Here is a 10,633-nt window from a genome sequence, read left to right as displayed (position 1 = left end):
TTTGACATCAGGTAAAAACATGAACAGAGATCCAAACTCTGAGCTATATGAATTCCACAGAAAGGATTTGAAAATGTTGAGGAACACAATCCCCACTCCATCACCCCTACCTCAGTGTGGGGGAAATGTATTTTTTTTTTTTTTAGCATTTACTCAGTTTCGAGAGACAGAGAATGAGTGGGGAAGGGGCAGAGAGAGAGGGAAACACAGAATCTGAAACAGGCTCTGAGCTATCAGCACAGAGCCTGATGTGGAGCTCAAACCCATAAACTGTGAGATCACGACCTGAGCTGAAGTCGGATGCTTAACCGACTGAGCCACCCAGGTACCCCGGAAATATACCATTTTTGAATTTACAGAGAAACTCTTTTACTATCTTTTTCTACCAACTCTTAGACTCTCAGAAGCTGTATCTCTACCATCCAGCTCAGAGTGGAGTATAAATGATTAACAACGAAAAACAAAACCAAAACCAAAACAAAACAAAAAACTAAATTAAACTATTTTTATTTATTTATTTTTTAAATGTTTTATTTATTTCTAGGAGAGAGAGAGACAGCGTGAACAGGGGAGGGTCAGAGAGAGAGGGAGTCACAGACTGAAGCAGGCTCCAGGCTCTGAGCTGGCAGTCAGCACAGAGCCCGACGCGGGGCTCGAACCCACGAACCGCGAGATCATGACCTAAGCGAAAGTCGGACGCTTAACCGACTAAGCCACCCAGGCGCCCCGAAACTAAATTAAACTAAAAAACACTTGAGCTGACTCCAGTTATCTCGAGTTTTGAAGGAAAACATGACTCCAAATGGAAACGGACAGGTGATTGGAGGTGGTCATGGATATATGAGTTCTCTTTTTGATTCTTGTATGATAATGGATAGACGTACTTACCAAGGGCAAAGTATTATGTAAATAATAAATGTTAAAAAATAAAAATAAGGGAGTTTATTTAGGGAAGAATTCAGGAGACTTTGCTGTTAGGAAAAAATGTAATAAAAATATCTAATATACATGTTGTCAATGGCCAGCAGATGACTTACATGTATATTATTACACAAGACCTATCATTTAAAAAAAAATTTTTTTTAATGTCTTTATTTTATTTTGAGAGAGACAGAGTGATCAGAGGAGGGGCAGAAAGAGAGGGAGACACAGAATGTGAAGCAGGCTCCAGGCTCTGAGCTGTCAGCATGGAGCCTGATGCAGGGCTTGAACCCACAAACTGTGAGATCATGACCTGAGCCAAAGTCGGATACTTAACCAAGTGAGCCACCCAAGAGCCCCATACAAGACCTATCCTTAAACTAAATTTTGTATGAAGACTTCTATATCCTCCAATATATCCTATGTGGTAAATTATCCTTTATATCAATACTATCAACTTGATCATATTCTGAAAGGAAGTACAGAGGCATAAAAAGATATATTAGCTTCTGCCAATTGCTTCAGTTTAAAAAATCATAAACAATGTTCTTTTCCTAGAACATAAAACAAGCTTTGAAAATTGGTTAAAATAAAGCTAGAACTAAATTGACATTCAAAGCAAAGACATTTTAATATGAATTCAGATGACCTAAATCTCTGTCTCTATCTGTCTCTCTTTCTCTGTGTCTCAATCTCACTCTCCTGCACATATTTATCTAGTGGACTAAATAGAGAGTTTAATAATTTCTGCTAATACAATACAAAATAATGTTGAAATTGTTTATTTTTTAAATAGTTTCTATTTTGCTTAACTACTTAAATCCAAGTAATTGTAAGGGTATGCAATCTTTGCAAATGAATGATAATTCACCTTATAATAGCTTTCATCAGATCTATGGGTTTAGGGATGCAGATGTATGAATAGAGTCCAAGTTCACTGAATGCTAATCCCAGCCTTGCTGGTGATTTATGATGTGCAACTGGGCAAACTGCCTCACATCTAAGTTTCTCATCTACTAAGAGGAAACAATAAAAGCACTTCTCCTAAAGGAATTGGGTGTGGTTCAACTAATCAAATGTTATACAATTAACAAATCAACAAATCAAGCTGTTATAAACACATTTTCATAAATCACATTCATGAAAGGAAGCCCCTTCTGGTTCAGATTTAGAAATTTTTAGAAAAATCATGATTTTTGTTCACTCAGCATTCATCAGAAATGTACACTTTGTAGGCCTTAAAACACAAGCTGATATACTCACACATTTATGGTGAACTGATCATTCACAAAGGTGAGGGAGCAAGAATACAATGTGGGAAAGAATAGATAGTCCCTTCAATAAATGGTGTTAGGAAAACTGGATATCTACATGCAAAAGAATGAAATTGGACCTTTATACTGTGCCATACCCAAAAATCAACTCAAAGTAGATTAATGACTTAAATGTATGACCTGAAATTGTAAAACTCCTAGAAGAAAACATAGGGGAAAAGCTTCTTGGTCTTGGCAATGATTTCTTGGATATGAACCAAAGCACAGGCAACAAAAGCAAAAATAGACAAATGGGACCACTACAAACTAAAGTGTTTCTACGCAGCAAAGCAAACCATCAACAGAGTGTAAAGCTAACCTAGGGAATGGGAAAAAAATACTTGCACATCACATATCTCAAAAGGCTGAATATCCACATGGAATGATGTTCAACATCAGTAATCATCAGGGAAATGCAAATCAAAACCACAATGAGATATCTCCTTACACCTGTCAGAATGGCTAAAATTAAAAAAAAAGACAAGAAATATGGCAAGGATGTGGCATAAAAGGAAACCTTCCACATGCATCACTGGCGGGGATATAAACTGGTACAGCCACTGTGGAAAAGAGTACAGAGTTTTCTCTAAAAATTAAGAAACTGAAATACAATATGACCTAATCATTCTAGTACTGAGTATTTACCCAAAGAAAAGGAAAACACTAATTTGAAAAGATATATACACCTCTATGTTAATTGTAGCACTACTTATAATGGCCAAGACACAGAAGCGACCTATGTATCCACTGATCAGATGACTAGATAAAGAAAAAGTGGTATATTCCATCTATATACCATGGAATATTATGCAGCCATGAAAATGATAAGATCTTGTCATTTGTGACATGAATGAACCCAGAAGATATCATGCTAAGTAAAATAAGTCAGACTGAAAAAAGGCAAATGCCATATGATTTCTCATATGTGGAATCTAAGCATGAAAACAAATGAACATACAAACAAAAAGCAGAATCAGATGTATACATACAAAGAACAAACTGGTGGTTTCCAGAGGGGAGGGGGCTGGAGAGATGGGCAAAATGTGTGAGGCAGAGTAGAAGATACAGGATACCAATTACAGAATGAGTAAATAACAGGTATAAAAGTTATAGCATAGGGAATATTGTTAATGACATTGTAATAGCATCGTATGATGACAGATGGTAGCTATACTTGTGCTGGCCACAGCATGATGTGTAGAGAAGTTAAATCACTATGCTGCACACCTGATACAACTATACTCAACATTAAAAAATATATATATACAGGACTAGAGATGGAGGATAGAAAGAGAGAAAAGGTAGAAAGAAGAAAATACAGGAGGGAAGCCTGAGTGGCTCAGTTGGTTGAGTGTCCAATTTTGGTTCAGGTCATGATCTCACAGTTCATGAGTTCAGGCCCCACATTGGTCTCTCTGCTGTCAGTGCAAAGTTCGCTTTGGATCCTCTGCCTCCTTCTGTCTCTGCCTCTCTCTCCCTTGTGTTGGCTCTCTCTTTCTCTGTCTCTCTTTCAAAAAAAATGAAAACATTAATACTAAAAAAAAAAATGCAGGATATGGAGAATATGGAATAGTTCTAAGCAACCATTATAATTTATTAAATTTCAGTTACAGGAATTTCAAGAATTATAGCTGACCACTATATATACTTAAGTCTCGTGTTTTAAGTGCTGAATAAAAAATTAAACTTAGAAAAACCTAATATTCAAAATATATAAGGAATTCCTAGAACTCAAAAGCAAAAAAGAAAATGACCTAATTAAAGAATGTGCAAAGTGCCTGATTAGATATTTCTCCAAGAAGACATACAATTAGGCAACAGTATATGAAAAGATGCTAAGTATCACTAGGCATCAGGGAAATGCAAATTAAAACAACACTGACATACCGTTTCACTCCTCTTAGGATGGCTATAATCGAAAACACAAGATATAACAAATGTTCTCAAGGATATAGAGAAAAAAGAACCATGTACACTATTGGTGAGAGTATAAATTTGTACACTTACTATAGAAAACTGAAAGAGAATAGAGGATTAAGGTTCCTTAGAATATTAGAAAGAGAGTTACCATATGATCCAGCAATCCCATTTCTACATATTTATTCCCCCCAAAATTGAAATCAGGATCTAAGTGATATTAACACTCATATGTTCATTGCAGCCCTATTCACAACAGTCAAGAGTTGGAAAAATACATCTAAATATCCATCAGTAGATGAATGTATAAATAAAATGTGGTATATACATACAATAGAATATTATTCAACTTTTTTTTTTAATGTTTTTTTGTTTCTAGGAGAGAGAGAGAGAGAGACAGTGTGAGCAGGGAAGGGTCAGAGAGAGAGGGAGGCACAGACTGAAACAGGCTCCAGGCTCTGAGCTGGCAGTCAGCACAGAGCCCGACACGGGGCTCGAGCCCACGAACCGCAAGATCATGACCTAAGCGAAAGTCGGACGCTTAACCAACTAAGCCACCCAGGCACCCTTATTCAACTTTTAAAAAAAGGAAATACTGCCATTTATTATAACATGGATGAACGTAGAGGATGTTATGCTATCTGAAGTAAGAGAGACACAAGAGAATACTGCATGATCCCACTTATAGCAGGAATCTAACATAGTCAAACTTATAGAAGTGGAGTCCAGTGGTGTTTATCAAGGCTCAGAAGAGGAAGAATTGGGAGATGTTGGGGATCTAGTTTTCATTATACAAGGTAAATAAGTCCCAGAGCTCTACAGTACAACATAATGCATATTGATAACAAAAATGTATATTTGCAACTTTATTGAGGGTAGATCTTTTGCTATATATTCTTATCATACACACACACACACACACACACACACAAACACACACACAGGAGAGGAAACTTTTAGCAGGGGTGGCTAAGTGTATGGCATTGTTTATAGTGATTATTTCACTGGTATACACTTATCTCCAAACTCATCTATATGTATACATTAAACATGTACAACTTTTTTTGTATGTCAATCATGCCTCAAAAAAAAAAAAAAGATACAAGCTACACATTAGTTCCCTGTAGATATATCCATACACATATCTATGCTTGTTTGTTGAATGCCAAGCTGAGAACTGTTATTGACACAGGAGGGTTAAACTTTAGTGCAGGATGCCAAGCAATTAGATAAGTGACATTAGATCATCATTTATAGTCCTGTGCACTCATGAATGATAATTTCAGCCGAAACAAGGACAAATGAATGAAAGCCAGTAGCTCATAGAAGCGCATGAATAGCATAGCACCTGCAAAAGTTAACATAAACACCAATCTAGCACAGGATTTCCATAGAATTTTGAAACAATTATTGGCTGGTTTTCTGTAGCAGCAGTCATTTCTAATAAGACAATTCCCGAGCCAAGTCAATAAACTCACAGAAAATGTTATTTTCCCATATGTGCCCTTTCAGGGAAGAAAATTACAGTAACAGCTATCTTTATCACAACAGTGTAAACATGTCCCATCAGAGAATATGCTATTTCACAGTGATTTAAACTGTTTGTGAGTATTCCATTCAAGTAACAAGCATGATTTTCTAATTCATTGTTGAGGATCTATGATTTTCCCCATTTTAATTTTCACTTAATGTTTCAAATAACTAAATATTTATACAGTTAATTTTTTAAAAATATTGAAATACTCTGTAATCCAGACAATCTGTTTGATTTAACTTGTCTCTGCTTCATATTTAAATGAGAAATGTCTATATACTGAAAACATATTAAATTACATTTTTAAAAGGTTCTAAAAAGCACATTCCACTGGATTTTTTTTTCTATTTTTTAAATGCGTATTTATTTATTTTGAGAGAGGGAGGATAGAGTGTGAGTGGGTGAGGGACAGAGAGAGAGAGAGAGAAAGAGAGAATCCCAAGCAGGCTCCTCGCTTGTTAGCACGGAGCCCGACGTGGGGCTCCAAAACCATAATATCATGGCCTAAGCTGAAATCAAGAGTCAGACACTTTACTAACTGAGCCACCCAGGTGCTCCTAAACTTTTTCCTATTTTAAAATAATTTTAAAACAAAGATTTTTTCTCAAATTAAAAACACAATTTTGGAGCACCTGGGTGGCTCAGTTGGTTAAGCATCCAACTTCGGTTCAGGTCATGATCTCATGGTTCGTGGGTTCAAGCCCTGCATCAGGCTCTGTGCTGACAGCTCAGAGCCTGGAGCCTCCTTCGGATTCTGTGTCTCCCTCTCTCTCTCTCTCTCTTTCCCCCCTACCCCCACCACTTGTGCTCTGTCTCTCTGTCTCTTTCAAAAATAAAAATAAACATTAAAAAAAATTAAACACAATTTAGGAAACAATGCTTTTACGCACATATAAAATAGATTTTTTAAAGTTTATTTATTTATTTTGAGAGAGAGAGAGAGAGCAGGGAGGGGAAAAGAGAGAGGGAAAGAGAGAATCCCAAGCAGGCTCTATGCTATCAGTGCAGAGCCCGAGGTGGGATTGTGGTGGGGCTTGAACTCATGAACCATGAGATCATGACCTGAGCAGAAATCAAGAGTTGATGCTTAACTGACTAAGCCACCCAGGGGCCCCATAAAATGGATTTTGTAATGTGTGTCCCTTTAGTGTGGTTAGTTTAAAATAATCAGTAAAATTAACATTTAGGTAAACAAAAAATATATTATCTGTATAAAATAATTTATACAATTGGTTTATTTAGAAAATGCATTACAATTTAATTTATAAAATGTTATGGCATCGTTTTATAAAATAATATCAGCCAAACATATGTGCTTGTGTTTTCATATAAATAATGCCACTTAAGCTTCACAATTAATAGTACAAGGTATACAAATTGTGGAAATTATTTTATATAATATAGTTTGTCAGAGCTGCCTAGCAAACCATTCCAAAACAAAGTAGTTTGAAACAGGAAGATTCCTTAGAGCCCTCGAGACCACAGATCAGCTCTGTGCTTCTGCTCATCGGCTCTGGGTAATGCTGATCTCAGCTGGGTTTGCTCATGCTTCCATTTGCAAGCAGCCGGTGGGTCAGATGGGACTGGCTGGTCTAGCTTGGCCTCACATGGATGATTCAATGGCTCTGTTTCAAGTGGTCTCCCTTCTACCCATGGGATTGGCCAGGCTAGTTTTCATGGAGAGGCAGAAGTCCGGGACAGTGAGCCAAAGCACTATGTTTCAAGGCCTACTTCCAGACCTGGTGCACCATGTTCTAGTGGTCAAAATAAGTTACATGTCACTTCAGATTCGAAGTGGGAGAAGAAATCCACTTCTCTATTTTTTAAAGTTTATTTATTTTGTGAGAGAAAGAGAGAGCACATGCACGAGTAGGGGAGAGGCAGAGAGTGAGGGAGAGAGAATCCCAAGTAGGCTCCGCATGGAGCCCAGCATGGGGTTTGATTCCACGAACAGTGAGGTCACGACTTGAACCGAAATCGAGAGTCAGACACTTTACCCACTGAGCCACCAAGGCATCCCGAAACTCCACTTCTTGATGGAAGGAGCTGTAAAGTCACATTGTAAGGACCACACACAAGTGTAAGGTGAAGAATTGAGGCCACTTTTACAATCAGTTGATCACAATGTCTAAATTTCAAATAAGGAAACTGCAAGAAATGTAGAAGTTTGAAAAATGTCAGTAGTAAAAGTTTTCAACTGCAACCTGAATGTTCTGATTTTAAGTCTAAAAATATTAACATCTGTATATCTGTAAGGATTTTCAGTATGTCTTCAAAAATACATTAAATACAACCCAGTATCTATTGCCCAAATAGAATAACATATGATCCTATATTAAATTATTGTTAGTACCACAGTGTGAGATGAGATTAAAACTAAAAAACTCCATCAGAATAATTATCATATAAGTTGCTAGAAGAGTGGAAAGTTTACACAATACAGGGACTTCAATACAAACAACCCCAGCAACAGCAGTGTCCTACTGCTAGAATACAATTATAATAATTTTTACTTCATTAATCTGCACACCTAATTATTCTCACAAAATATCCTAGCAGTTTCAACCTATTTCTTATAAATATTTATCTTAAAGTAATAGTTTGTTTTTCCTTGCAACTTCATTACTCCCATGCAGTATACATTAAGTGACAAAAAAAGTGTAAAACAAATTGAATAACTCATAATTGGTTCTAATCAAGTAAAAACAAATCATATCTTAGAGTAAATCTAGCTATTTATGTAGTCAAAATCCACAAGATGTGGCAGTCTCTACTACCTGATTGGAAATTACACATTCTGTAGAAAACCCAGGTAGATTTCAACTAGAAGTATTAATGAGTGATCCTGGGGAGAAAGGTAAACAGTAAACAGGACATAGAATTTTATTTTGCAGATGTGTGGCATTAATACACATTCTCCAGAAGGTATAAAGTTAAGTATCATGCAATAAGGTGGTTACCTATTACTAGGTAACAAAGCACTCAAATATTTACTTATTTTTTAATGTTTTTTTTTTCTTTATTTCACAGAGAGAGAGAGAGAGAGAGAGCGCATGAGCAGGGGAGAGTCAGAGAGAGAGGGAGCTATAGAATCCAAAAGAGGCTCCAGGCTCTGAGCTAGTTGTCAGCACAGAGCCTGACGCAGGGCTCAAACCCAGGAACTGTGAGATCATGACCTGAGCTGAAGTCGGACGCTCAACCGACTGAGCCACCCAGGCGCCTGAAACATTTTCTTATTTAAAACAGCTATCTATTTGGATTGCAATACGTGGTTTGGGAATTTAGGCTAAACTCAACAGGGATGTTCTGCTGAAGAGTGGGATCTCATAGTTTGTGGTTAGGTATGGCTCATCTGTCGGTATCTTTCAGGCAACTCTCAGATATATATATGAAACTCAGCTGGAAGTTCTGAACTAACTCAACTCTGGCCCGTGTTGTCTTTCTTCCTCTCATCCCGTTTGGAATTATTCACATGAAAGGCAGGGGAGCAAAATTATAATAATATGTAGAACGGCTTGTGTGTGGTCTTACAAAGCCTGGGTTTGGAGCCGGACCCTTAATTACTAGCTCAATGTATTGGCCAAAGGAAGTCACAAAGCCAGTCCAGATAAAGAGGGTAGAAAAATAGAGCCCACCTGAGAAGAGTTGCAGGCACACTACAGAACACACTGATAAAGACAGAGGAATGTTTGTGACCAGTTTTCCAAACAATCTTCTACAAAACAAGAGTTTGCATTTTTGGATTCTCATAATAGAGGATGGTGAGATGGGGGTATAAAGGCCCCCATAAGTTTATAGAGGCCAGTGATGTTTCTAAACACCTTACAACATACAGGACAGTCCCTAACAACAAATAATTATCCAATCCAAAATGTCAATAGTGCAGAGGTTGAGAAACCCTGATATAAGGAGCATGACGTCAAATTAATCAATTCTGGATGGATAACAGATTCTATAAGACAACCTAAGAATACATTATTTTAATTAATTCATTTTTGATACTCATAGATTTGAATAGCACACATTAACTTTGTTTTCATTGATTTAATTGTTCTGCCAATACATTTCAGACCTGTTTTCATTTCTTACAAGTTCCTTTCTGGATTTTCTTATAGGCAGGCATATTTTGATTAATTGATAATAAATTTATTTTGCTTCTGTCTTCCTTTTCTCAAAATTATAATAAAAGAAAAGATTCTAGGTTCCTGTTTAATCTTCGAAATTAAAATAGGCCTTAATAATACTCACAATATTTTATTAATCTGCTCTTGTCCAATTTATTCCAATTGATTCTAGATACTTAATCAACTTTGACATTATAAATAATAAGTTTATACATAAACAAGTTTATATGTAGTTATTTTAAAATGTATTTTTCCTTAAGATAAGTTGTATGCCAGATTATAAGTTAAAGCATAAAAATATTTTTATGATGCTTGAAAAACACTGTCAATATGATTTCCATTGAGTTAAACACCTCACTTCCACCAATGTGTGTATATATAGTTTATTCCAAAATTTACAGCATTGCATATTATCATATTTTTAATTTTCTCTCTCCTGCAATGCAAAAATCTATCATGTGGTTGCCTAATTTGCAAGTCTCTAACCATTAGTATATTTGAATATTTTTTCTTATATTTCTTTATATCTAAGGGACTTTGGCAAATTACCTAACCTTGATGAGCCCATCAAATATAGATAAAAAGAATACATACTTCAGAGTAAGTCAGAAAGTAGATGTATGTTACTTAGCCCAGTGCCTGAAAAATAGTGTTCAATAAATGTTGACTATTACTATTTAAGTTAATAATGTTTTAAAATGATTTTCTCTTGTGTGTTTTTTCCTTGGTCTTTACCCATTTTTTTATAAAGGGCCTAATGTTCTTTTATCAATCTGTAGGAATATTTCAGTACATCTAAGGTATTAACTCATTTTTTATAATTA

This window comes from Crocuta crocuta, unplaced genomic scaffold (genome assembly GCF_008692635.1).
Source record: "Crocuta crocuta isolate KB4526 unplaced genomic scaffold, BGI_CrCroc_1.0 scaffold222, whole genome shotgun sequence".
NCBI classification, from domain to species: Eukaryota; Metazoa; Chordata; class Mammalia; order Carnivora; family Hyaenidae; genus Crocuta; species Crocuta crocuta.
This window is presented reverse-complemented; position numbering follows the sequence as displayed.